Genomic DNA, 27,497 nt, shown 5'->3' with positions numbered 1-27,497 from the left:
ATCTAAGGCCGAGCTTCTCTTCCAATTTGCATCGTTCTCCCCTTGCTTTTCCCTACAAATTGGTCGGACGGGACCTACATGTTTTATGCCGACTCCAAACGGCATCTGCAAGGCAGATGAGTTTTCACTGAGAGCTTTTCATGGCAGAAATACACCCGGAGCGCTTGCCAAACACTGCCGAGGGGCGACCCCGCTTAGAAAAATTTTCTTCTAATTGAAAAACCTTATTTCTAAAATTTTGGTGTTGCTTTGCCCGGGGTGTGAACCCAGGGCATATGGTGTGGTAGGCGGAGCACGCTACCATCACACCACGGTGGCCGCCTTTAAATTACCTTCTTTTAAAAGTGGGCGGTGCCACGCCCATTGTCCAAAATTTTACTAATTTTCTATTCTGCGTCTTAGGGTCAACCCACCTACAGAGTTTCATCACTTTATCCGTCTTTGGTAATGAATTATCTCATTTTTTAGGTTTTTCCAAATTTTCGATATGTGGGCGTGGTTATAGTCCGATATCGTTCATTTTAAATAGCGATCTGAGATGAGCGCTCAGTAACCTAAATACCAAATTTCATCAAGATACCTCAGAATTCACTCAAGTTATCGGGTTGACGGCCAGACTGACGGACGGACGGACATGGCTCAATCAAATTTTTTTTCGATACTGATGATTTTGATATATGGAAGTCTATATCTATCTCGATTCCTTTATACCTGTACAACCAACCGTTATCCAATCAAAGTGTGCAAAGCACGCTGAGTATAAAAATTACGTTGTCAACTGGTATTCCAATTGTTTGAAAAATCTTCGCAAGAGACAACCGTTTCGAATATCCACTTATTTGTCAGATGCCGTAGCTGCAATCTCCCGATATGGACTTTCGTTCAGTACCTTTGCGGGGAAAGTGATTATGAAGTTGTCCCTATGTGAAGAGCTGCTCCGAAGCAAATAATTTCGAATAAATTTAATGTGGTTATTACTGCCCTTGGTAGGAGAAAAATCCCGAGTCGTACCGATATGTACAGCTGGATAACGTTAAGAAAGTTATATCACCATTATCAGTACAATCCTGCAAATCTAAATTCCTATAATAAATGGTTACTGAGCTCTACTGCACTGGGCACATTTTATATCTTGTCGAAGAATCCTGGAACCTGGAAGAATCCAGTTTATTGCAGCTTTTTTGTAAAGCGTTTTACTTCGTTGAGGTCGTTGAATCAAATAAGTATACTAGTATCTGGGCGACCGAGCTTTGCTCGGCAATCTTCAAGTTTGCCGCATAACATACTTTGTTCTACATGTCATCATTAATCAAACTCTACTTTTTTTATATGTACATATATTATATATTTTTACATACCAATATTTGATTTGCTTAAAAATAGATTTAAAAAACATAATTCCAGCCTATAGTATAAAGGATTGTTCAGACAATTAATGAAATCGAGAGAGAAATCGAGTTATTTAGGTTGAGTATCATCATGCGTCCAATTATTAATTTCAAAATTTTTTTTAGTTATACCCTATGAAAGTCTCACAATTTTATTACATTCCAAAAACTTGTAAATTTCACGAGTGACAACTATCGGTAGCAAATTGCCATGGTGATATATCTTTTTGCTATGGTGAGAAATCTTTCTAATAGAAATCTGTGAGAAATTGCAATTATTCATTTCATATTTGCCAAAAATATGCATTTAAATGTATTTTGCTAGAATTTGCCACGCTGCCTTTATATTGTATTTCAATTTTATTAGCGTGTGTGGAATTAAAAAAATTAAGTCGAATCATGCGTAAGATTTTTTATGAAGATTTTTAACTTTAATGTTCTCCTTTAAAGCTTTAATAGAACATGAGTAAGTAGAGTACTATTTCGTCTAACTACCTCAACCCTAAATGGCAACCCTACCCAAAAATGTTCCTATTGTAATGCGGATTGAAATACCTTTCGTTTGATACCCATATCGGCATATCTCATGGAATTTTTTTTTAATTTCGAATAGGTGGCAACCCTAAATGGCAACCATACTCTAAAATGTCCCTACTTGTAATGCGGAGTGAAATACCTATCGTTTGATACCCATATCGGCATATCTCATTCAATTTTTTTAATTTCGAATAGGTGGCAACCCTAAATGGCAACCCTACTCAAGAATGTCCCTGTTGTAATGCGGAGTGAAAAACCTTTCATTTGATACCCATATCGGCAAATATCATGAATTTTTTTTAAATTTCGAATAGGTGGCAACCTTGTGAAACATTCTGAGTGGCAAGACCTAGGTAGAAAGTCTTAGAAGGTGATACATTATCTCTGTGCCAAACTTCATTTAAATCGGTTGAGCCGTTCCCGAGATCATTCGGGTATACAAACATACAAATGTACGAATATACAAGAATTGCTCGTTTAAAGTTATAAGATAAAATCTTTGGAATAGATTTGACGCAACAAATTAAATGGGGCTCCACTTAATTAAATTATCTAGCGCATGTCTTCAACCTGTGCCTATCCACCCTCAACATCCCCGAAAAATGGGGGATTCCGCTATTAGAGCCACAGCCCAGGCCCACACATCGATGAGCTTTCAAATAAAATAAACAGCTATCTTCTTTATCACTCCAGTTTTTTCACCCAGCGAAACTTGGCGTTGTCACCGACCAAATCATCGGTGACCTTATTTACAACATGGACGTCCCAAATGTCGACCATTATGAACATCCACGTCGATGGCATTACGCAACCGACTGTCTTACACTCAAAAATTTGTTCGATCAGTATCTAAATTTTGGAGAGCATGCAGCTACAATTGTACCTAAAATCCAGAGCCGTAATAAAATCCTTAAATATCTTGCCGGCAGAATTTGGGTTAAAGATAAACAAACGCTCATTACCACTTACAAAGCAATTGGCCGGCAGATTGCATGCTACGCGTCCCCGATATGGTCGCCAATCCTTAAGGTTACCCACTAGAAGAAAACACAGGCCTGCCAAATCACAGAACCGCTGCGGGCTGTCTTTTTATATCCCCAGAACACCACCTATACAATGAGGCGAGAGTAGCCCCCATTAGGGAGGGAGATTAAGTGCTGAACAAACAAACCCATAAACCTGGGCATCCCAACAGACATCTGCTTGATGAGGCCACACCTCCCAGGGGCTTAAGGGGCCATCTCCGTAAGCATTATGAAAGAAAACAAGTAAGGAAGGCTAAGTTCGGGTGTAACCGAACATTACATACTCAGTTGAGAGCTGTGGATACAAAGTAAAGGAAAATCACCCTAGGGTACCTAGGGTAACCCTGGAATGTGTTTGTATGACATGTGTATCAAATAGAAGGTATTAAAGAGTATTTGACGAGGAAGTGGGCCATAGTTCTATAGATGGACGCCATTTAGGGATATCGCCATAAAGGTGGACCAGGCCTGACTCTAGAATTTGTTTGTGCGATATGGGTGTCAAATGAAATGTGTTAATGATAATGATAAAAGGGAGTGGGCCTAAGTTCTATAGGTGGACGCCTTTTCGAGATATCGCCATAAAGGTGGTCCAGGGGTGACTCTAGAATTTATTTTGTACGATATGGGTATCAAATGAAAGGTATTAATGAGTATTTTAAAAGGGCGTGGGCCTAAGTTCTATAGATGGACGCCTTTTTGAGATATCGCCATAAAGATGGATCAGGGGTGACGATATGAGTATCAAATGAAAGGTGTTAATGAGTATTTTAAGAGGGCGTGGGCCTTAGTTCTATATGTGGACGCCTTTTCGAGATATCGCCATAAAGGTGGACCAAGGGTGACTCTAGAATTTGTTTGTACTATATGGGTATCAAATGAAAGGTGTTGATGAGTATTTTAAAAGGCAGTGGGCCTTAGTTCTATAGGTGGACGCCTTTTCGGAATATCGTTATAAAAGTGGACCAGGGTTGACTCTAGAATGCGTTTGTACAATATGGGTATCAAACGAAAGGTGTTAATAAGTGTTTTAAAAGGTAGTGGGCCTTAGTTTTATGGGTGGACGCCTTTTCGGGATATCGCCATAAACGTGGACCAGGGGTGACTCTAGAATGCGTTTGAACAATATGGGTATCAAATGAAAGGTGTTAATGATTATTTTAAAAGGGCGTGGGCCTTAGTTCTATAGGTGGACGCATTTTCGAGATACCACCATAAAGGTGGACCAGGGGTGACTCTAGAATTTGTTTGTACGATATGGGTATCAAATGAAAGGTGTTAATGAGTATTTTAATTTATTCAACAATTCCTCTTTTGACACCAATTGTAATGAATTTACTGCAATTCCTCTTATTTGCAACCTTCTACTAATGTTCGAATCATTAAACTGTTCAATAAATAACTCCAATATTGAATAATGCAAAACATGGCCTTTATTAAAGTACTTCAAAAAAACACTTATACTTCGCAACTGATAGCTTGCTTAAACCAAACTGATTATCGTGCCTCAACTGTTGCTGCTTTTATACTGTGCGGCTTCCTCGTTGGCATATTTCTAGGCGCTTCTATTTCCAGAACTTACTAGTTAGTTATCAGCTATAAAATTACTCAGCTTTAACTACAGATGCACGATTTTATAGCTTCTCTCATAGCACATGCGCGTGTATATGTGAGTGATACTTGCACAAATGATTGCATACTTTTGGGAGTATCTAAGATATATGCATGTGTTTGTGCTTACTCTCCGCTGCTTGTATGGACATATGGGTAGATATAATTATTGATTTGTTGATGTGCATTCAGGTCACTGCTTAGTATCGGCTTAGAGATGATAGTATCCCTTAGTGTTGCTAATATTCGTGACAATATTTAATATGACTAACAAAAGCTCGTTCTAAATTATTAACACTGCCATATCATAAGACATTAAAAAACACCCACGCAAGCGAAAACTCTGCAGAGGGTTATCCAGCAGCAATGGCAAGGAGCGAAATTATAGCAACTTTTAAATTAATCAATTTAGTGAGATAAGCAAAATGAGTGCGACTGTTAACCTTTCACCTTAAGTTTGAATGGTCTATAAAAATACCACGGTGAAATATCACACGCACAAATGGAGGTATTCTCATTGCAGAAATTTAAAAATATATATGTGTATATATCTATGTGTATTTAAAGGTTAATCAACTTCTTCAGCTTTTATAGATTTTACATTGTTTTCATTTTGCTTTTGTTTGCGGTTTTTTGTATATTGCATTTAGATACAAATGTATGTATGTATGCATGTATGTATGTATGTAAGTGTGTATACTTTTATGTACATTGAGTACACTGTTTCAGAAAAACAGCGCAATTTTTTCGTTCAAACAGGCCTAAGAACTTTTATATAATCACCAAGGATATAATGGAGCTCCAGCGATACATACAATTTTCTTTTGAAATACATCAAATTTACAGGAATATTTAAATATTTGAATAGAGTTGTAAAAGGCACCTGTTCAATAAGGTCAATTCGTTATCCTGAAGCTCTTTCAATGTAAATATGTAGAACTTGAAGAAAAGAGCATGATATAGCGACAGATTTGCGATACAAATTTTACAGTCTTGTTTGCCGTTTCTCACTTTTATGAATTATCTTCGTAAGGTCTGCACGACGGGTGACATAATTCATAGAGTAGTTTGAGAATAAAAGTGTACGCTATAAAATGAACTCCAAAACAAATATTCCGCCATTGGAACAATGTTAAGTGAAAGATGAAAACAATGGACACCATAAGACCAGATTTCCATTGAAGGCTCTTTGTCGCGTCAAACCAATAAAAGTTACAAGGCATTTAATTGTTATCTTACGACGCGGTCAACTGTCTAAGGCTAAGTGTTTTACTGGCAGTTTTTTGTGAAAGTAATAAAACTCATTAGAATTGAAAGCACCTTTTCCTATACAATTTCGTTGCGGACGTGTGTTAATTTGAAATGTTCAAACTTTGATGATTAATTCTCCAAAATCACACTTTCTTCCCTGGGAGCAAGGAGATAGAAAACAATTTTCTTTTTCGTAGACAGTCTAATGCATGTATGTATATAAATTCATAACAAAAGAAATTAAATTGTCAATAGTTCGTGTGTGAAAAAGGTACGTGCACCATTTACCTCAAGAAATAAATTCTTTCTTAATTCCATTTAGACTTTGCACAAAAGTGATTGTAAAAAGGAATAAGGAGTAAAATGACGAATGTTGCAAAAAATTATTTAGCCTCCTCATTGTCATTAAAATTTACCTCGAACCTAGGGTAAAAAAAAAATACATCCAAAGAAATCTAGGCCGAGCTTCTCTTCCATTTTGGATTGTGCTTCTTTAAATTTTTCCTACAAATTGTAGGCACGGGACCTACATCTGTGTACGCATCTGCAAGGTAGATGAGTTTTACTGAGGAGTTTTCATAGCATGGAACTCGTCTTCTTAAACAAACACCCTACAAAATACCTTTAAGAAATTTTGTATATTGGCTTATCTTGACTCACAATAGATTGGTATAGAAAATTTAGAAAAATTGGAAAAAAGGCAATAATTTAACACGTAAGATCTATAAAGTGATGCAACGTTATACGTCGATTGACTTCATTCAATTCAATTCAATTCAATTTAGTAAAATTTTGAAAATTGGATTAACATCGAACAAATTTAAAAAAAAAAAAAAAAAAATTTGGAACATATTAAACCATAACTCAAAAGCCGTTAAAGATATCATATTCAAACTTTGCGCGGAAGCTGTCCTTGCTATTATATGTACACCTGGTGGTCGTTCTCCGATTTTGCTAATTTTTATTAAGCAGACATATAGTAATAGCAGTGACGTTTCTGCCAAATTTCATCATGATATCTTCAACGACTGCCAAATTACAGCTTGCAAAACTTCTAAATTACCTTCTTTTAAAAGTGGGCAGTGCCACGGCCAGTGTCCAAAATGTTACTAGTTTTCTATTCTGCGTCATAAGTTCAACTCACCTACCAAGTTTCATCGCTTAATCCGTATTTGGTAATGAATTATCGCACTTTTTCGATTTTTCGAAATTTTCGATATCGAAAAAATGGGCGTGGTTATTGTCCGATATCGTTCATTTTAAATAGCGATCTGAGATGAGTGTCCAGGAACCTACATACCAAATTTCATCAAGATACCTCAAAATTTACTCAAGTTATCGTGTTAACGGACAGACGGACGGACGGACGGCCGGACGGACGGACATAGCTCAATCGAATTTTTTTTCGATACTGATGATTTTGATATATGGAAGTCTATATCTATCTCGATTCCTTTATACCTGTACAACCAACCGTTATCCAATCAAAGTTAATATACTCTGTGAGCTCTGCTCAACTGAGTATAAAAACACAGCAGGTCATCAGTGATATCCACAACCAGGCGTCGGGCCTCTATGCCCGGAATTGCCCGGCGAATCCAGTTCTTAAAGAAAACAACCCAACCTTGTCCAAGGGGGAGGGGGATGGATACTAAATCCACCTAAACTCATCCGCTTGTAGAAATGTGGTATGAATACGACATTCCGGCATTGTGCAGGATTCTAGTAAAAATACGGTCCTTTGCAATTTAGGGAAAGCATATCCTCAGTACAGTTGCTAAATGCCATTGAGGCTTTTCTCTTCGCCAAAGTTGATTGGCCTTCCGGCGAATTCAACAAAGATCCCAATTTGGATACTAGGATTTGTCCATACTCCATCATACCTCTTTGAAATCTTGGGTTGAGTAGATATTTTCCTAATGCATGTGAAACTTGAACTTTTCTGTTATTTGGAGTTAGCACAGTCATCATGAAAAAGAAATTACTGTTAAGAAAGAAAGAAAAAGGAACTACCAGTACGTGCTTATCTTCGGTGCTTATATACCACTGTCCTATGTCAAGTCTTTCGCAATTTTTTGTTCCTTCGATTTCTAGTTTTCTATGTGTTCATTAAAATACCGCGATATTTTCTTCTACGGTTGCCTTCTAAAAACAATATTTGTTTTTCTCCATACCTTTTCATTTTCGACATTCATTCGCACCTTTTTTTTTCTTTAGCAAACCACTCAAAAAATTCCAATTTTCATTTGATGCCCAAAGTCTGATTGCTGTAATGCTTAATTGATGTTTTCAACGATGAGCGTGTTCAAACGGTTTTTTATTTTTATTTTTATTTTTTTTGTTATTAAATGGATTTAAATGAATTGATCAATCAAGTTTCATCTAATTTTCCAATGTATGAGTGAACTATTGTATACTCCGCTGCACTTGTTGAAAAGGCATTAAAATTATTCGCTTAACTGAGACTTCTGGTGGAATGAAAGAAGATATGTAAACTAGATAGATTGATAACCACGCCCATTTTTGGATATCGCAAATTTCGAAAAATGGAAAAAATGTGATAATTCCTTACAAAAGAACGATGAAGTTATGTAACTTGATATGTGAATTAACTTTATGACGAAAATTTAATTCTTGGAAAATAGGCGAGGCAGTGTCTACATTTATATAGAAAAAATATAAAGAAGATTGAAGAAATAATGTTGAAATTTTATTTAAAATCGCTTAAAAAATATTTTTAAAGTTCCATTGTATCAAAAATTTCAAATGGGCGAAATTGGCTGGAAGCTACGCCCATTTTTTATAGCCAGCCATCTGTCTGTCCTTCCGACCGAGCTGACTTGAACCCAAAGTTTAGTGGTATTGAAAATGATCGTAATGAAGTTATACCAAGCCCACTTTTTTGAAGAAGAAAATCTTCAAGTTGCAAGTCATAAATCAAAAGTCATTGTAAATATCATTTTGATATTTGGCAAGAAGGTTGTCTATATGGTCTTGTGAAAATTAACAACATCGGTTTGACGACCACGCCTCTTTAATATTTTTTTCGTTTAAGCCTAATATTAAAGAAAAATTAAAAATTTTACGGTATATAACTAAATTATACTGACATTTCACCTCAGAAGTGATATGATGAGGCAAAGTACGAATATTAAAAGGATTTGTTTTAAATGGGCGTATTCCCGCCTCTTTTAGTTAATGTCTATATAGCACTACCAATGCCTTGAGTTGAAAAATGAATTCTTATTAAATTTGGTGAAAGCATTGTTTTAACAACAATAGCGGCCTCCCTCTGTCCTTTCGACCATTTGCTAACACAATAACTTGAGAAAATTAATTAAAAATCTTCACCAAATTTGGTAGACGAGCTTATTTGAACTGTAAATATGTTGGTATTGAAATTGGTCCAAAGCAGATTATAAACACGCCCGCTTTTGTGATATCGAAAATTGCGTAAAATGGTCAATGCATTACAAAATACTGCTAAAGAGATGAAGTTGATAAACTTAATAGCGCAAAATAAAAGTTGAGTATAATTTTGAAAATGGTCGTGGCACCGCAAACATAGAGAAAAGGGAATTTGAAAGCCTTTACAAGCCGCAAATCAGTCTGCGTAAGATTACACTGGCTGATCTGGACCACACATAGACTGAATGAATCCATAGTGCTACCAGAAGTTCGCTTAACGACCAAACTGAAAAACTTTATTAGGGTTTTTATGTATGTATGTATGTATTTATTTGAAAATTTGTTCCTAGCACAACAATTTTGACAAATTATTTAACAGTGCTAGTCATGAATAGCATGAGCTATAAAAATTGAACATTTATAATAATAAATTAGATTAATCAAATTAAATTAAATACAACGGACAATACTGAAATATTTATGTATGTAAATGTAAATCTTAAAACTAAAGAAAAGTAGTTAATAAATATTAAAAGACAACCTTTGGCTGGTTATAGATTGAATAGTATTTAACAAATAAAGAAAGAAGACACAGAGAAAGGAAAAGGACTTAGAAATGAACATTTTAACAACAACAATTTGAGATCCAGTTTAAGAGTCGTTAAAAAATGATGTTAGCTCTTTTCTGAAGTGCAGAGCACTACTTAAGAGTCGAAGACTGGTAGGTAGCGAGTTCCAAAGACGTATTGCAGTAACAAAGAATTGGCGCTCAGAGGTTAGCGAGCGGTATCTGATGTGCTTAAGAAGAAGCACCGATCTTGATGATTGCAGAAAAATAAGCTTACGATATAGATAGTCAGGTTCCTTCGTGTGTATCAATTTATGGAGGAAGGACAGTGTTTTGACTTTTAAAAGATTTTCGAAAGAAATGTTTAGCAACCTTTCAGCATGTTGAGATACGTGGTCAAATCTTTTCAACCCAGAAACATATCTAGCAATGTTGTTGTAAACAACATTTAGTTTGTTCTTGCACAGATAGTCACAGTTTGAGTAAATCACACAACCATGGAGTAGCGTAGGTATTAAGTACGCTTTAGCCAGAAGTAGTCTTATGTGCAAAAGCGTGAAATACTGTGTTAACCATAGTGTACGAAGCATTCCATACACTTTCCCAACCGTTCTAAAAATATGGTCTTTCCATGTCAATGTTTTGTTAAAAATTACACCTAAGTTTTTCGCCGTATCTACGTATTCTATAACGGAATTGTCGAACACTACATTCTCTAAATCATTAGTGGGAAAAGACCTTCTATGAATAACAATACATTTTGACTTATTCGGGTTTATACATAAGCCATTCATAGCAGCCCATGCAAATATTTGATTCAAATCGTGGTTTAAGTTACTTATGCACAAGCTAGTTTGATCACGAGGACAACACGTAAATAACTGCACATCATCAGCGTAGATATGAACATTACAATACTTAAGGACATCGGGTAAGTCATTGATGTACAGAACAAATAACAGAGGACCCAGGATAGAGCCTTGAGGGACGCCTCTTAAGACATGAAGGAAGTCAGACTTTTCACCATCTATACATACTGCTTGAGTCCTATCGCCGAGATATGATCTTATAAGGGCAACTGCATGACCAGAGAAGTTAAATAGGTTTTCCAGCTTCCTACAGAGCAGAGTGTGGTCTACAGAATCGAAAGCTTTGGAGTGGTCAAGAAGTGTTAAGAAGGCAATGTAACTTTCATCCACTCGCTCACGAATTTCTTCTGTCACAGATAATAGTGCCGTTGTACAGCTCCGCTTTGACCTGAAACCGGACTGACTATCTGACAGGAGCTTGTATTCATGTACATATGATACGATTTGCCCATGTAGAATACGTTCAACGACCTTAGAGAGGAAAGGGAGTATGGCTATTGGTCGATACTCATTATTTTGTTTACGGATTGGAATAACTTTTGCAGCTTTCCAGTATATTGGGAAGACACCGGTCGTCAAAATTGAGTTGACCAAGTAAGTAATGTGGGGAAGGATTTTGGGAAGAATGACTTTTAAAAACTTTGAACATATACCATCAAGCCCCATTGCGTTAGACTTCACAGAAAGTATGGCTTGGACAACATCAAAATTATCGACACAAACAAACTCGAAAGGGCTAGTGTCAACATTAACACGCACGGAGTAGTTATCAATACACACATTGTCGGCTGAGTTTGGTAGTCTTACAAAAGTATTATTTATTTCGTTGATGTCGACATCAGGGGGATGAAACAGGTCACTTTTGGGCTTACCAATTCCTATTTGTTTGATTTTGTTCCACTTTTCTTTTGTATTCAAAGCAGAACTAAACTTATACTTAAAATAATTTGCCTTGGCCAGCCTTATGGCTTTGTTTGCAATAAGCCGAGCTGTTTTAAAGCAGCTATGCGCTTCGACTGTTTTGTACCTTTTCCACCGTGAGTAGGCTTGGTTACGAAGGTGGATAAGGTGTTTTAATGTAGCATTGAAACAAGGGCTATTCTTGTATTTAGGTGTTTTTATTTTTAGTGGAACGTGATCATCGAATAACTTATTTATATTATCCTGCAGAAACTTTGTCTGGTCATCAACCGATGTTAACGTGCGAATCAAGCTCCATTCAACCGACTCAACGGACACAGCAAGGGAATAATAATCTATATTTCTATAATCGAGATACGCGAACGAACTTGGCCTACATGATGTTTGGAAGTTGTAGTTTAGGAATATCAGGTCGTGTTTTGAGAAGCAGGAGGCGGATAGTTGCGTGTAGTGAATCATTTTATGAAGATCATTGACAAAATATAAATCTAATAGAGAAGAGTTAGTATTTATGAAATGCGTTGGTATAGCACAGTTTGTGGGAAAAAGTCCCAGAGATTCCATGCTTTGTTTTAAAGTGGCATCCACCAGTAGGTTACTATTAAAATCTCCAGCGATGATAATATTGTCATAGTCTAATAGTAACGATTGAAGAAATTCAATAAACGCGGAAAAATCTACTAGTCGATTCGGTCTATATGCACAGCCGATAAGAAGCCTATTATTATTATCAGAAAACATATGAACAAACACATATTCCACAGGATCACCTGGACTAGAACAACAACACAATTTACAGGACATACTACTTTTTACATATATCGCAACACCACCACCATGACCACTTCTATCAACTCTGAAAAGTTGGTAGCCATTTATCTTCACCATATCATTTCTATGAAACGAAGAAAACCATGTTTCTGAAACACATATGACATCAATATCGGAGCCTTCTGACAGAAACCTCAACTCGTCAAGCTTTTTATAAAGGCTTTGCGCATTGATATGAATAACTTTCAGGCCGTTTGCTTTTTTGCTGACTATGCGCAACAAAGTAGATAGACAGTCTTTGGAACTCGGGGATCGATCTGAATTAAAATTGTTTACGACCACGCCCACCCTTTAAAAAACAAAAATTGCTTATAGTTTCACTCATCACAATTTTATGACAACTAACTGCATTTCCATAATAGATATGTTTTTGCGAAGGACGACAGAATAAAAGAGTTTCAAATAGTCCTGGGTTCCCCTTTGAGTTAGTCACCGCTATTACGTCACGTTAATGCATTATAGGGATTTACTAAGACAATGTATTGATGTTGATGTGTTATCTATAATTTCATAGAAAAACTAAGTTCCTTATATTTTTGACAATTGTTTGTTTACAATTTCTTCTTCGTTTATTTATTTTGTTTAGTCAAAAATTTGTGGATCTAAAATTTAAAACCCTTTAATTAATTTTTTATGGGACAGTGAAACTTCGAGTTATGACGAATGCAAGGAGATGTTACTATTCCAAAGAAATAGAAGCGCCAAAGGTCTGGCATTTTCAATTTGCCACATAGGAAGTAGGTACAATAATTGCTGATTTCCATTAGTGCACAATTCTCCATTCCGGGCAAAATATAAACCTTCAGCATCCCTGAATGGTCTTGCGAGAGCATTTAATTTAGTTCCAATACCTTGCTATTGGAACTTAAAATACATTGGAACTGCCCCCCTGCTAAACGCCTTGACAAGCGTTTGGTTATTTTCCAATTCTGCAAAAAGCTGTGTGAATTGACTGTTGTTGGTTATCTTGGCCGATTTCTGAAATTCAACTAAAAATAAATAAATAAAGTATATTTTTAAGAATAAATAAAGCTTATTTTACTAATTTTGAAAAGCCGAATTTTGTATTGCCAGCGCATCACTAAAGACAACAACAGTTATCGAATTTGACAACGTCGATACCATTTAAACAGCATCGACATTATTTTTCTCACTAGTGACAACCGTAATATGGGTACACACCTTCACACAACTTTTAATGTCGAACAAAACTCGTTAAATTTCAACGAAAAATCAAATCAGTGCCTTTTTAACCTTAACTCTTCTATAGCCTCTTACAGTGGAAGATGTTTGCGTATGTGTAAGTACTTAGTATATTTCACGTTTCGTATCATTTAATGTTGACACATTTCTTTAGAATGTACCCTTAATGTGAGAACACACAGCTGAATATATATTGTTTAGCTTCAACCGAATTCAGACTTTATTACTTGTTATACCCAGCTGAGCAGAGCGCACAGAGTATATTAACTTTGTTCGCATAACGGTACCCCGTAACGGCATAAACTAATCGAGATAGATATAGGCTTCTTATATCAAAATGATCTGGGCGAAAAAAGAAATTCATTTAGCCAAAGTCAAATTTTAACAAAAATTTTATATTTTTACAGTATATAAGTAAATTATGTCAACATTCAACTCCAGTAATTATATGGTGCAGCAAAATACAAAAATAAGCGGAAATTTCAAAATGGGCGTGGCTCCGCCTTTTTTCATTTAATTTGTCTAGCATACTTTTAATGCCATAAGTCGAACAACAATTTGAAATTTTGTAGGGGCATTGCTTCTATGATGGTAACTGTTTTCTATGAAAATGGGCGAAATCGGTTGAAGCCACGATGAAAGATGGTGACTGGTTTGGTTTGTTGACGCAAAGTATACATAACTTTGGAAAAAACTTTTTAAAATGGGTGTGACACTTACCATATTAATTAGAGGAAATTGTAAAAGTTCTGCGGGGCGAAATCAAAAGCCCTTGGAATCATGACAGAAATACTATTCGTGGTATTGTATATATAAATAAATTAGCGGTACCCGTTAAATGATGTTCTGGGTCACCCTTGTCCACATTTTGGTCGATATCTCGAAAACGCCTTCACATATACGACTAGGGACCACTCCCTTTTAAAACCCTCATTAATACCTTGAATTTGATACCCATATCGTACAAACACATTCTGGGGTCACCTCTGGTCCACCTTTATGACGATAACTCGAAAAGGCGTCCACCTATAAAACTAAGGACCGCTCCCTTTTAAAATACTCATTACCACCTTTTATTTGATACCCATATCGTACAAACACATTCCAGAGTCCCCATTGGTCCACCTTTATGGCGATATCCCGAAATGGCGTTCTCCCTTTAGAACTATGGCCCACTCCCTCTTAAAATACTCTTTAGTACCTTCCATTTGATACCCATGTCATACAAACACATTCGAGGGTTACCCTAGGTTCATTTTCCTAAATGGTGATTTTCCCTTATTTTGTCTCCAAAGCCCACAGCTGAGTATGTAATGTTCGGTTACACCCGCACTTAGCATTCCTTATTTGTTTTTAATTGCTTTTTAATTGTCGTTGATTTTATATTAGCCCAATGGCTTTTGAGCGTGCGCTTTTAATTTTCTTATCCTTTTCGTTTTGCAAAACAATAAAGCGCTTCAACTCGAACAATCAGAAGTCCTACTTAATGGACAATTTTGATTTATGTACCATTTTCCATCAAAGCGTTTTGTGCTTTATGGCCTTGCAAGTGCTTTATCGTGATTGACGTGAAGATAAGGAGAAAGCACGGTATGTCATGTAGTTCATTCTTGTATTTTCTTTCGTTGGTCCTGTGAAGTGCTGCTGCTCAGGTGGGTATGGAAAATTGAGAATTGAGTATACATACGTGAATCACGTGGATGACGTAAATGTTTTCTTGGGATAGTGCAATTATCGTGATTTGTGCGTATTAAAAGCTATAAATAAAGTGTCCAGCAAAATTCGGTTGGTTTCTATTGTCTTGTTACAAATTGCAATTAAATCCAACTAAACTTTTTCACACACTCATATATTCCTCAAGTAGATTTTTAATAAAGTAGACAATTTTACTCCAAGCATAAGAAACGTTGTTGAGATTTATATATGATCTAAGTTAGAATAGCAGCCAAGGTTAAGTTAGGTTGAACTGGCCGGTCCATGAGGACCTCACATAGACTGATTGAGTCCGTAGTGTTACCAGAAGTTTGTTTTAATGACCAAACTGAAAAACCCTATCAAAAACCAGGACCTATATTATAAAATAACTCCGTCCTCTTGGCAAATACTAGAAGCCTCCTAGGACTTAAGTCACTTGCTGCTTCTAGATCTGACAGCTGTATCACTCCTATAGCTGGAGTCTTAGCCTGGCAAGTGCAGGGCACGAGCACAGAACGTGCTCGATCGTTTCCTCCTCCAACCCGCACTTCCTACATCTGCTATCACCGACCAAGCCTAATTTAAAGGCATGTGACGCCAGAAGGCAGTGTCCAGTCAGAATACCCGTCATGAGTCTACAGTCCTCTCTTTTTAATGATAGAATTAACTTTGTTGTAAGACCTACACATAATTTCGACACTTTACAGCCCCGCGCTTGAACCCACATCTTTCGCGCTTGGTCGATCATGTGCACCTCTCGCCTTCGCTTAATCTCGCCAGTCTAATTGGGATGCCTACGGAACAAGCTTCAAGAGATGCGCCCTTTTTAGCTAGTTCGTCCGCTTTTTCATTCCCGTTTATTCCCATATGCCCCGGGACCCAATATAGATTTATGCTTCTCCCTGTCCCGATTCTCTCCAGAGACTGCTCACACTCTAACACGCATTTAGATGCTGTACTATGCGAGATTATTGCCTTAGTTGCTGCTTGACTGTAATATAAAAGTTTACACGGTTGCAGCTTAAGCTATTCTTTTCCAGGGTTTCTACTGCTTTGGTTACTGCTAATATTTTCGCTTGGAAAACGTTACAGTAATCCGGCAGCCTGTAGGATCTGCTTATTTCCGTATCAGAACAGTATACCGAAGACCCTACTCCTTCCACTACTTTGGAACCATCAGTGTACACATGTATAGCTTCATCCGCCATTTGCGCACCCTTGCGCCGACCGTCCACCTCTATTGTGGCCTTAAGATCTCCCTCGAAGCGCAGATAGGGAATCAAGCTGCCCCGATGCACCGAGCCTGGTTGCAGTTGTTAATGCTATGTTCTTTGCTAAAAGGTATACAGGTGGAATGTGCAGAATGGCACACAGTGCAGCCTTCGGGGTTGTTTTCAGGGCTCCCGTAATGCTAAGCATCGATAGTCTGCATACCCCCTCTAATTTTTTGAGATATGTGATTTTTTGTGTGGCTTTCCACCAAACAAGAACTCCATAGTATAGAACAGGGCTTAAAATCGCTGTAAAAACCCAATGAAAAAAAGAGGGTGGGAAGCCCCACGTACACCCCAGCATTCTTTTACATGCATAGAGTGCCGCTGAGGCCTTCTTCACCCTCTCCTCCACGTTGAGCTTCCATGACAGCTTACTGTCTAGGATGATTCCTAGATATTTTGTGTAAGGTTTCTCCTGTAAGGTCACCCCTACTAACTTAGGCCTGGTCCAATTTGGGATCTTGTGCCTCTTTGTAAACAAGACCATATCCGTCTTCTCCGCATTGACTTTCAACCCGACATTAGATGCCCAGATATGTATATCCCGAAGCGCCCGATCCACCAAAGAACTAATTTTTTGTGTTTTGTAATGCATGGCCGATGGAAGGCAATTGAATCTTGGAGCATATATTTTTGTGGTTTATAGTTATAATGGGCTCACAGGAACCCTACGATAACCTCACAGGATTTAGGCAATAAGTCAGTGATGTGGACATACTGCTCAGTTCCAACCGAAGTTTGAAGGTGATTTTCAAAGTGCAAGTAAAACAGCCTTTTTCGATTATCTTTTCTACTGCATACTATCTTAGCTACGTAGAGAAGCGAGCGTGTATTTGCTGGCGCAAGATCGAGTATCCACGTCTAGAACATTGATGCTTTGACCTGTCGGTTTCGATTTTGATTACATATTACCTAACGTTCTTTTACCAGGAGATTTTTTTTTTTGCAGTAGCTGTGAAGTCGAACAACCTTAACACGCTGAGGTACGTTACATAGGTCACTTCCTCTGGCGGCATTTATCACATATATATTTTATGTTGAAGGATTCACCATTGATTCCTACACAGATGAAAGCACTAAATGGAAATGTGTCAGGACTCTTGACATACAGCTTCTGATGATAATTTAGTAAAAAAACCTGTTCATTTTAAAAGACAACTGCTTGAGATAGCCTCTAGGGAAGTAAGTACGCGGACATCTTTAAAAGCAATATGAAGTGATTCGACTTTTCAAAACGCAAACGATATGGATCAACTTTGATCACAACCGATTAAACCGATTAAAGCGAAGTATATACTGCATGCAACGTGCCTAATATGAAAACTACCGTCTTTTAAGTTGTTATGTTGAGCCGACGCCTCTCAGACATTTATTTCCATGGTCCAACTATGTTGAAACGGTGAGTTCACTTAGACATTCATTATAACATTTGGATGATAATTCACGAAGGATTTTGCCCAGCCCAAATTCATTCCTGCTGATTGTTTCCATGCCTTGTCCGGTCAAATACATCGGAATCAGAATGCCACCTTAATATTCATGACGGCCCGGCAGCTGTTCATTTCCTTGCCATTGTTCGATTTATTCGAGGTATAAGCGTTCAAAAGATTGTACTTAAAATATTTACCACGTTTCAAGAAGTTAATTACAAAGGCATTGCTTTTCTTCCTTTCAATGTGAGTGGGTTTTTTCGTAATGGGTACAAAGTCTTGGGATTGTTCGGTAACTACATATTTATACAGTTTGCATCAACCTGTTATCTATCGCAACTCTACCTTAAAGTATCAAAATATTGAGAAGAATTATTGAATTTGGTTGAAATATATTCGGCGTTTAGGTTTGACTGCCACATATCCGGATAAGTTAAAAGCGCTGAAGTAATACGTTTAAATTAGACAAAGGAACTTTAACAGATTACCTAAAACACATAAATATATATCGGAAATCCTTTGTGATATGTCTGACAATAATGTATTGCCAGAGCGTGAAAATGGTGGTACACTTGTTTGGAAAACACTTGTTTCGAAAAACACTTCTGTGGAAAAACATTTCTTTGGAAAAGCACTTCTTTGGAAAAGCACTTGTCAAATAGTACCTGTTGGAGAAAAGTAACTACGCAATATTGTAAAGTAAAATTATAGTGAGCTAGGAAAAGTGAATAGCAAGCTTTGAAAACCAAAATGTGTTTTCTGACAGTTTCTAAATCAAAAGTGCGTTGACGAGTTGTACACGCGGAGAATAATGAAAAGTGTAACCATCGGCGCATCGCTACATATCAGAAGAGGAAAATAATTACTATGGAAGATTCAACATACATATTGTAGCGATTTTACTTGCAAATCCTCTTATTTGCAATCCTCTGCTAAGTTCGAATCACTAAACTGTTGAATAAATAACTCCAATTTGTAATAATGCAGAATGGCCTTTATTAAAGTACTTCACAATAACACTTATACTTTGCAACGAATAACTTGCTTAACAACCAACCAAACTGATTGATAGTTCAAATGAAACTCTACTATTCAAAATAATACTGCTATTGCTCGCTAGATATCGTCTTAATATAAACTGATTGACAACTGAAATCAAACTGAATTCCAGCGCCTCTACATCTGCGCCTTTTTATACTCTCTGGTTTCCTCGTTCGCATCTTCTAGAATTTACTAGCATTGTCCATGAGCTCTCAAACTTCTCAGCTGTAACTACAATTGCACAATTTTATAGTTTTTCTCATTGCAGACTTATAGGAGTATCTCAGATATATGCATGTGTTAGTGCATTGACTCTCCGCTGCTCGTATACGTACATGGTACATATATTTAGACGCAGTTATTGTTTCGTTTATGTAGATACATAATGATTGAATTATTGATGTGCATTCACGTCACTGCTTAGCATCGGCTTAGAGAAGGCAGCACTCCTTAGTTTTGCTAATATTCGTAACAATATCTAATTTATTGTAGACAATTCCTTCAGAATTTTTGTAGCGTTAGTTAAAATAGCTTTTTTATTTTTAATATAAAATACAGAGACCATCTGAAGATGCTAAGGAAAGTGCAAGGTCACGAACAATAGTTAGGTGGCAAGAACGGTGAGAAGAATCGAGAAAAGGGCGCTGGACCTTCATGCTAGTTCGGAATATAGCGGAATGGTATGAGCGAAAACACGGCGAACTAAATTAACACTTTACACAGATATTGAGCAGGTGCGGCGGCTTCAAGGAATATCTACATAAGCGTGGGATAGAGGAGGATCCTTTCTGTCCACACTGTGCCTCCGAAATGGAAGCCCGGAACATGTAATGTTATACTCGTTTAGACGGCGAAAGACTCTGTACACAGAGTTTTTGGTAAGGAGCCTTCCATTAGGAATTTATTTCCCCGAATGTGCAGACAAGTAGACTGTTGGACTGCCGTGAGCAAGATGGCCCTTATAGTTTTGACGAAATTGATGCATGCTAAAAGGGAGCGCAGAGAAATGCGCATACGACTAGTGAAGACTAAATCGCCTTTACCCCTCGTGACGTTATTCCTAACGGCTGTCGCACGTGGTGCGGACACATGAAGAGGATAAGCCTAGTTTCATTGGGCCACTTGAGGGTAGTGCGCTACCTCTAGGTCCAATAAAAAAATACATACAGGTAAATGTATACTGAATAGAAAATTTAAAAAAAATTTTAAGATCAGCAGTCTCGTTGCCCATTAAGACCCAAAACGTGAGTAAAATTAGCAAGGTTGGAAAAAGGCGGCGAATGCGTATATGGGTTTTAGCCCAAATTTATCAAACGCCATGCGACTATGAAAGTACTGCACCGTTAGCCCAACAGATGAACAGCCTAGTGCGCAACCCATCTCTACAATAGTCCCACAGATATAAGTAGCATTACTTAGACGGTAGGAGTGGTAGGAGTTAAGGTGCACGTTATAGTCCCCTACTTTGAGGCTTTCGAAGCCTTCTTCAGAGAAAAAATGGGTGCGCGTATTTATGTAGAGGATTTACTTCTTTGCCATCATTTAAAAGTAGTTTCTAATTGCATGCAAATAATTACAATAAATAATAAGAGGACGGGAAAACGATTGTCAATCAAGTTCAGTTTAAATTTGAATTATAAATAAATAAATATTTATTTGCTTCCATTAAGTATAGCGCGAATTCGCAAGTTAATCGAATATTATTTTTGAATTATGTCCACTGTCGTAGCATATTCCAGTAATGACTGAACCGGAACTTCAGTTATCAGTATCAGTATATATCAAATTTCAGGCAAATCAAACCATAAATGGAGTTTGTTGGAATATATTAGTCCCTGGTCCAGTTTTCGCAAAGAAATTTCTAGCAAATCGCACTATAAACTGTTTCGTGTTAAATAGCTCGGCACTTGATCCACTTCCCGAAATAAAAAGTTTCTCAAATATTATCTTTGGCAAAAAGGTACCCCTGTACCAAATTTCAAGATTATGAATTCCATAGGATTATTTAAAATAGGTCGGCCTTGGCCCACTTTACGGACCAAATTGTGAATATAAAGAATTCTCAAACCCCCTTGAACACACCCAAAAAATTTTATTAAAATCGAACAAGATAGGAGGAGTTCAGTGACAAACACACGCACAAAAGAAATATATATACATATATGATAAATTAAATCTTCTTATGCCCGGTTATTCAATATGAGTTCAAACTCCAGTTAAAGTTGATTAGAGTTTAACCTTGCCACTTGGGCCGGTTAAGCTGAGATGAGCAGGAAAATTTTATGCTATCGAACAAAAAGACAAGGTTAAACTCTAGCCAACTTTAAATAAAGTTTAAACTCGCACTGAAAAACCAGGCATTAATGCACAAATACTTGTATACACATATGTACATACATTCATACAAACATACCAAAAATAGAGCTTGCAGACACCTTGTGGAATGGGGAAAGGGATACGATAGGAATCTCTTAGTGATTCCCAAAGTCGTTCGAGTTGTTGGGAAGAGATTCATCTTTATTTTCTAATCCCATTAATTTGTTTTAAGTAAGTGCAAAAAAATTACGATTAGTATTTGTGAAGAAAATTAAACTTACCCTGTAATCACTTTGTACTCACTTGTTAAAATTTCGCAAAACTTAGTTTATTAAAAAACAAACAAGCAATTTAATACCTTAAAACTCCCTGTGAATAGAGTTGCAAAAACAAATATATGGCTGCGTTTATACCCACACAGAGCGGGCAAAATCAAATCCACACAATCATAGACCTGCATAAGTGGTACACGTACAACAAAAAAAAAAAATAAAATAAAAACACATGCTGATATAATTTATTTAGTATTTTGCAGTAAATTGCCCTTATTGTTTTTTCCATCACTGTAAGTATTTGCACAACTGAATTGATATATTAATTTCAGAACGCTTATGTGATATGTCTACAATAACTGTATTTTTAAGGAACAAATATAGGAAAATACAAAGGGTATACTCAATTAGCTCTATCTGTTTTCAAACTGCTAATTAGTTCTATTGTATTACTTAATTTGTTCTATCTGTTTTCAAACTGCTAACTAGTTCTATTGTATTCTCCCGTCACAAAACCATAGAAGCGGGCAGTGCACTAAATTTTGAGCAACAACACTGCTTGAAACTAAGTGGGTTGACGTAATCAAGATCTTGTATTAAGTATTAATGCGACGTTAATTTGCTACCAATTTAAACGTCCGTTCATCTTTAACGTATTCGTTAAATTTAATGAGCCTAAGACGGCATCTGTAGGAATATAGAAATTGAGTCAGGCGCTCGATTTACAAAAAATATGGCAGTTTGTTGTTTTAAACTTATTTTGAAAATTATATTTAACTTTCAAGTTCTATATTATTTAACAGCGTGTATTTATACTCAGTTGAGCAGAGCTCACAGAGTATATTAAGTTTGATTGGATAACGGTTGGGTGTACATATATAAAGGAATCGAGACAGATATAGACTTCCATATATCAAAATAATCAGGATCGAAAAAAAATTTGATTGAGCCATGTCCGTCCGTCCGTCCGTCCGTTAACACGATAACTTGAGTAAATTTTGAGGTATCTTGATGAAATTTGGTATGTAGGTGCCTGAGCACTCATCTCAGATCGCTATTTAAAATGAACGATATCGGACTATAACCACGCCCACTTTTTCGATATCGAAAATTTCGAAAAACCGAAAAAGTGCGAAAATTCATTACAAAAGACAGATAAAGCGACGAAACTTGGTAGATGAGTTGAACTTATGACGCAGAATAGAAAATTAGTAAAATTTTGGACAATGGGCGTGGCACCGCCCACTTTTAAAAGAAGGTAATTTTAAACTTTTGCAAGCTGTAATTTGGCAGTCGTTGAAGATATCACGCTGAAATTTGGCAGACACGTTACTCCTATTACTATATGTACGCTTAATAAAAATTAGCAAAATCGGATAAGGACCACGCCCACTTTTAAAAAAAATTTTTTTTAAAGTAAAATTTTAACAAAAAATTTAATATCTTTACAGTATATAAGTAAATTATGTCAACATTCAACTCCAGTAATGATGTGGTGCAACAAAATACAAAAATAATAGAAAATTTCAAAATGGGAGTGGCTCCGCCCTTTTTCATTTAATTTGTCTAGGATACTTTTAACGCCATAAGTCGAACAAAAATTAACCAATCCTTTTGAAATTTGGTAGGGGCATAGATTTTATGGCGTTAGCTGTTTTCTGTGAAAATGGGCGGAATCGGTTGATGCCACGCCCAGTTTTTATACACAGTCGTCCGTCTGTCCTTCCGCATGGCCGTTAACACGATAACTTGAGCAAAAATCGACATATCTTTAATGAACTTAGTTCACGTGCTTACTTGAACTCACTTTATCTTGGTGTGAAAAATGAACGAAATCCGACTATGACCACGCCCACTTTTTCGATATCGAAAATTACGAAAAATGAAAGAAATGCCATAATTCTTTACCAAATACGAAAAAAGGGATGAAACATGGTAAGGTAATTGGATTGTTTTATTAACGCAAAATATAACTTTAGAAAAAACTTTGTAAAATGGTTGTGACACCTACCATATTAAGTAGAAGAAAATGAACAAGTTCTGCAGGGCGAAATAAAAAACCCTTAAAATCTTGGCAGGTATTACATATATAAATAAATTAGCGGTATCCAACAGATAATGTTCTGGGTCACCCTGGTCCACATTTTGGTCGATATCTGGAAAACACCTTCACATATACAAATACCACCACTCCCTTTTAAAACTCTGATTAATGCCTTTAATTTGATACCCATATCGTACAAACATATTCTAGAGTCACCCCTGGTCCACCTTTATGGCGATATCTCTAAAAGGCGTCCACCTATAGAACTAAGCCCCACTCCCTTTTAAAATACTCATTAACACCTTTCGTTTGATGCCCGTATTGTACAAACAAATTCTAGGGTCACCTCTGGTCCACCTTTATGGCGATATCTCGAAACGGCGTCCACCTATAGGACTAAGGCCCACTCCCTTTTAAAATACTCATTAACACCTTTCGTTTGATGCCCATATTGTACAAACAAATTCTAGGGTCACCCCTGGTCCACCTTTATGGCGATATCTCGAAACGGCGTCCATCTATGGAAATAAGGATTACTCCCTTTTAAAATACTCATTAACACCTTTCATTTGATACCCATATCGTACAAACACATTCTAGAGTCAAACCTGATCCACCTTTATGGCTATATCCCTAAATGGCGTCCACCTATAGAACTATGGCCCACTCCCTCATAAAATACTCTTTAATGCCTTTCATTTGATACGCATGTCGTACAAACACATTTCAGGGTTTCCCTCGGTTCATTTTCCTACATGGTTATTTTCCCTTATGTTGTCACCATAGCTCTCAATTGAGTATGTAATGTTCGGTTACACCCGAACTTAATCTTCCTTACTTGTTTGGTTTTTTTTTAACTATATTTGAATGTTTGTAGCTCTCCTTTGCGGGCCTAGTTACGCTACCGACTGTCAGTTATCCAAAGATCTTAGGGGTAAAATTCGGTAACAATTTCACCTTCAAGGAATATGCCATCGAAGTTGTATCTAAAGTACAACGCCGCACCAAATCCTTAAGTTGCTTGCCGGGAGTACTTGGAAAAAAGAAACGTTGCTAGCCACGATGATACAATCTTACCACAACTGCCCTCAGTTATGGCTAGTAGAAGTGAATTTCCAGTCATAGAAGACAGTGCTTGTGTTGTACAAAAGTTTTTTTATGGTCCAAGGAGTTACTATGGTCTCATAAAATCACCGCTTGGATCGCTAAACAGTTTTTATACTCAGCTGAGCAGAGCCCACAGAGTATATTAACTTTGTTCGCATAACGGTAATCCGTAATGGCATAAACTAATCGAAATAGATATAGACTTCTATATATAACAAGTAAGGAAGGTTAAGTTCGGGTGTAACCGAACATTACATACTCAGGTGAGAGTTATGATGACAACATAAGGGAAAATAACCATGTAGGAAAATGAACCGAGGGTAATCCTGGAATGTGTTTGTATGACAGGGGTATAAAATGAAAGGTATTAAAGAGTATTTTATGAGGTAGTCGGCCATAGTTCTATAGGTGGACGCCATTTAGGGATATCGCCATAAAGGTGGATAAGGGTTCACTCTAGGATGCGTTTGTACAATGTGGGTATCAAACGAAAGGTGTTAATGATTATTTTAAAAGGGAGTGGGCCTTAGTTCTATAGGTGGACGCCTTTTCGAGATATCGCCATAAAGGTGGACCAGGGGTGACTCTAGAATGCGTTTGTAAAATATGGGTATCATACGAAAGGTGTTAATGACTATTTTAAAAGGGAGTGGGCCTTAGTTCTATAGGTGGACGCCTTTTCGAGATATCGCCATAAAGGTGGACCAGGGGTGACTCTAGAATGCGTTTGTACAATATGGGTATCATACGAAAGGTTAATGACTATTTTAAAAGGGAATGGGCCTTAGTTCTATAGGTGGACGCCTTTTCGAGATATCGCCATAAAGGTGGACCAGGGGTGACTCTAGAATATGTGTACAATATGGGTATCAAATCAACGGTGTTACTGAGCATTTTAAGAGGGCGTGGGTCTTAGTTCTATAGGTATTAATGAGGGTTTTAAAAGGAAGTTGTGGTAGTTGTATATGTGGTCGCCTTTTCGAGATATCGCCATATAGATAGACCAGGGGTGACTCTAGACTTTGTTTGTACGATATGGGTATCAAATTAAAGGTATCAACGAGGCTTTTAAAAGGGAGTGGTGGTAGTTGTATATGTGAAGGGGTTTTCCAGATATCGACCAAAATGTGGACCAGGGTGACCCAGAACAACATCTGTTGGATACCGCTAATTTATTTATATATATAATACCACGAACAGTATTCCTGCCATGATTTCAAAGGTTTTTTATTTCGCCCTGCAGAACTTTTTCATTTCATTCTACTTAATATGGTAGGTGTCACACCCATTTTACAAAGTTTTTTTCTAAAGTTATATTTTGCGTCAATAAGCCAATCCATATACCATGCTTCATCCCTTTTTTCGGATTTGGTATAGAATTATGCCATTTTTTTTGTTTTTGGTAATTTTCGATATCGAAAAAGTGGGCGTGGTCATAGTCGGATTTCGGCCATTTTTTATGCAAATACAAAGTGAGTTCAGTTTAATACGTGAATTGAGTTTAGTAAAGATATATAGATTTTTGCTCAAGTTATCATGTTAACGGCCGAGCGGAAGGACAGATGGCCGACTGTGTTTAAAAACTGGGCGTGGCTTCAACCGATTTCGCCCTTTTTCACAGAAAACAGTTATCGTCCCAGAGTCTAAGCCCCTAACAAATTTCACAAGGATTGGTAAAATGTTGTTCGACTTATGGCGTTAAAAGTATCCTAGACAAATTTAATGAAAAAGGGCGGAGCCACGCCCATTTTGAAATTTTCTTTTATTTTTGCATTTTGTTGCACCATATCATTACTGGAGTTGAATGTTGACATAATTTACTTATATACTGCAGAGATATTAAATTTTTTGTTAAAATTTGACTTTAAGAAAAAATTTTTCATTTTAAATAGCGATCTGAGATATGTGCCCAGGAACCTACATACCAAATTTCATCAAGATACCTCAAAATTTACTCAAGTTATCGTGCTACCGGACAGACGGACGGACGGACATGGCTCAAAAAATTTTTTTTTCGATACTAATGATTTTGATATATGGAAGTCTATATCTATATCGATTCCTTTATACCTGTACAACCAACCGTTATCTAATCAAAGTTAATATACTCTGTGGCTCTGCTCAACTGAGTATAAAAATTATGTGGGCGAACAAGGAAATTTATTTAGCCATGTCCGTCCCTCCGTGCGTCCGTAAACACGATAACTTGAATAAACTTTGAGGTATCTTGATGAAATTTGGTATGTAGAAGGTAATTTAAAAGTTTTACAAGCCGTAATTTGGCATTCGTTAAAGATATCATGATGAAATTTGGCAAAAGCGTTACTCCTATTCCTATATGTGTGCTAAATAATAATTAGCAAAGTGGGATGACGAACACGCCCACTTTTTAGAAAAAATTGTTTTAAAGTCAAATTTTAAGAAAAAATTGAATATTTTTACAGTATATAAGTAAATTATGTCAACATTCAACGCCAGTTATGATATGGTGCAACTAAATACAAAAATAAAAAAATTTTCAAAATTGGCCCTTTTTTATTTAAATTGCCTAGAATACTTTTAATACCATACAAAATTTACCAATCCTTGTGAAATGTGGGAGGGGCATAGACCCTATGACGATAACTATTTTCTGTGAAAATAGGCGAAACCAGTTGAGCCACGCCCAATTTTTATATACAGTCGACCGTCTGTCCTTCCGCTCGG

Source organism: Eurosta solidaginis, chromosome 5 (assembly GCF_040869045.1).
Source record: "Eurosta solidaginis isolate ZX-2024a chromosome 5, ASM4086904v1, whole genome shotgun sequence".
In the NCBI taxonomy this organism is placed as follows: Eukaryota; Metazoa; Arthropoda; class Insecta; order Diptera; family Tephritidae; genus Eurosta; species Eurosta solidaginis.
Note: the sequence above shows the minus strand (reverse complement) of the source record.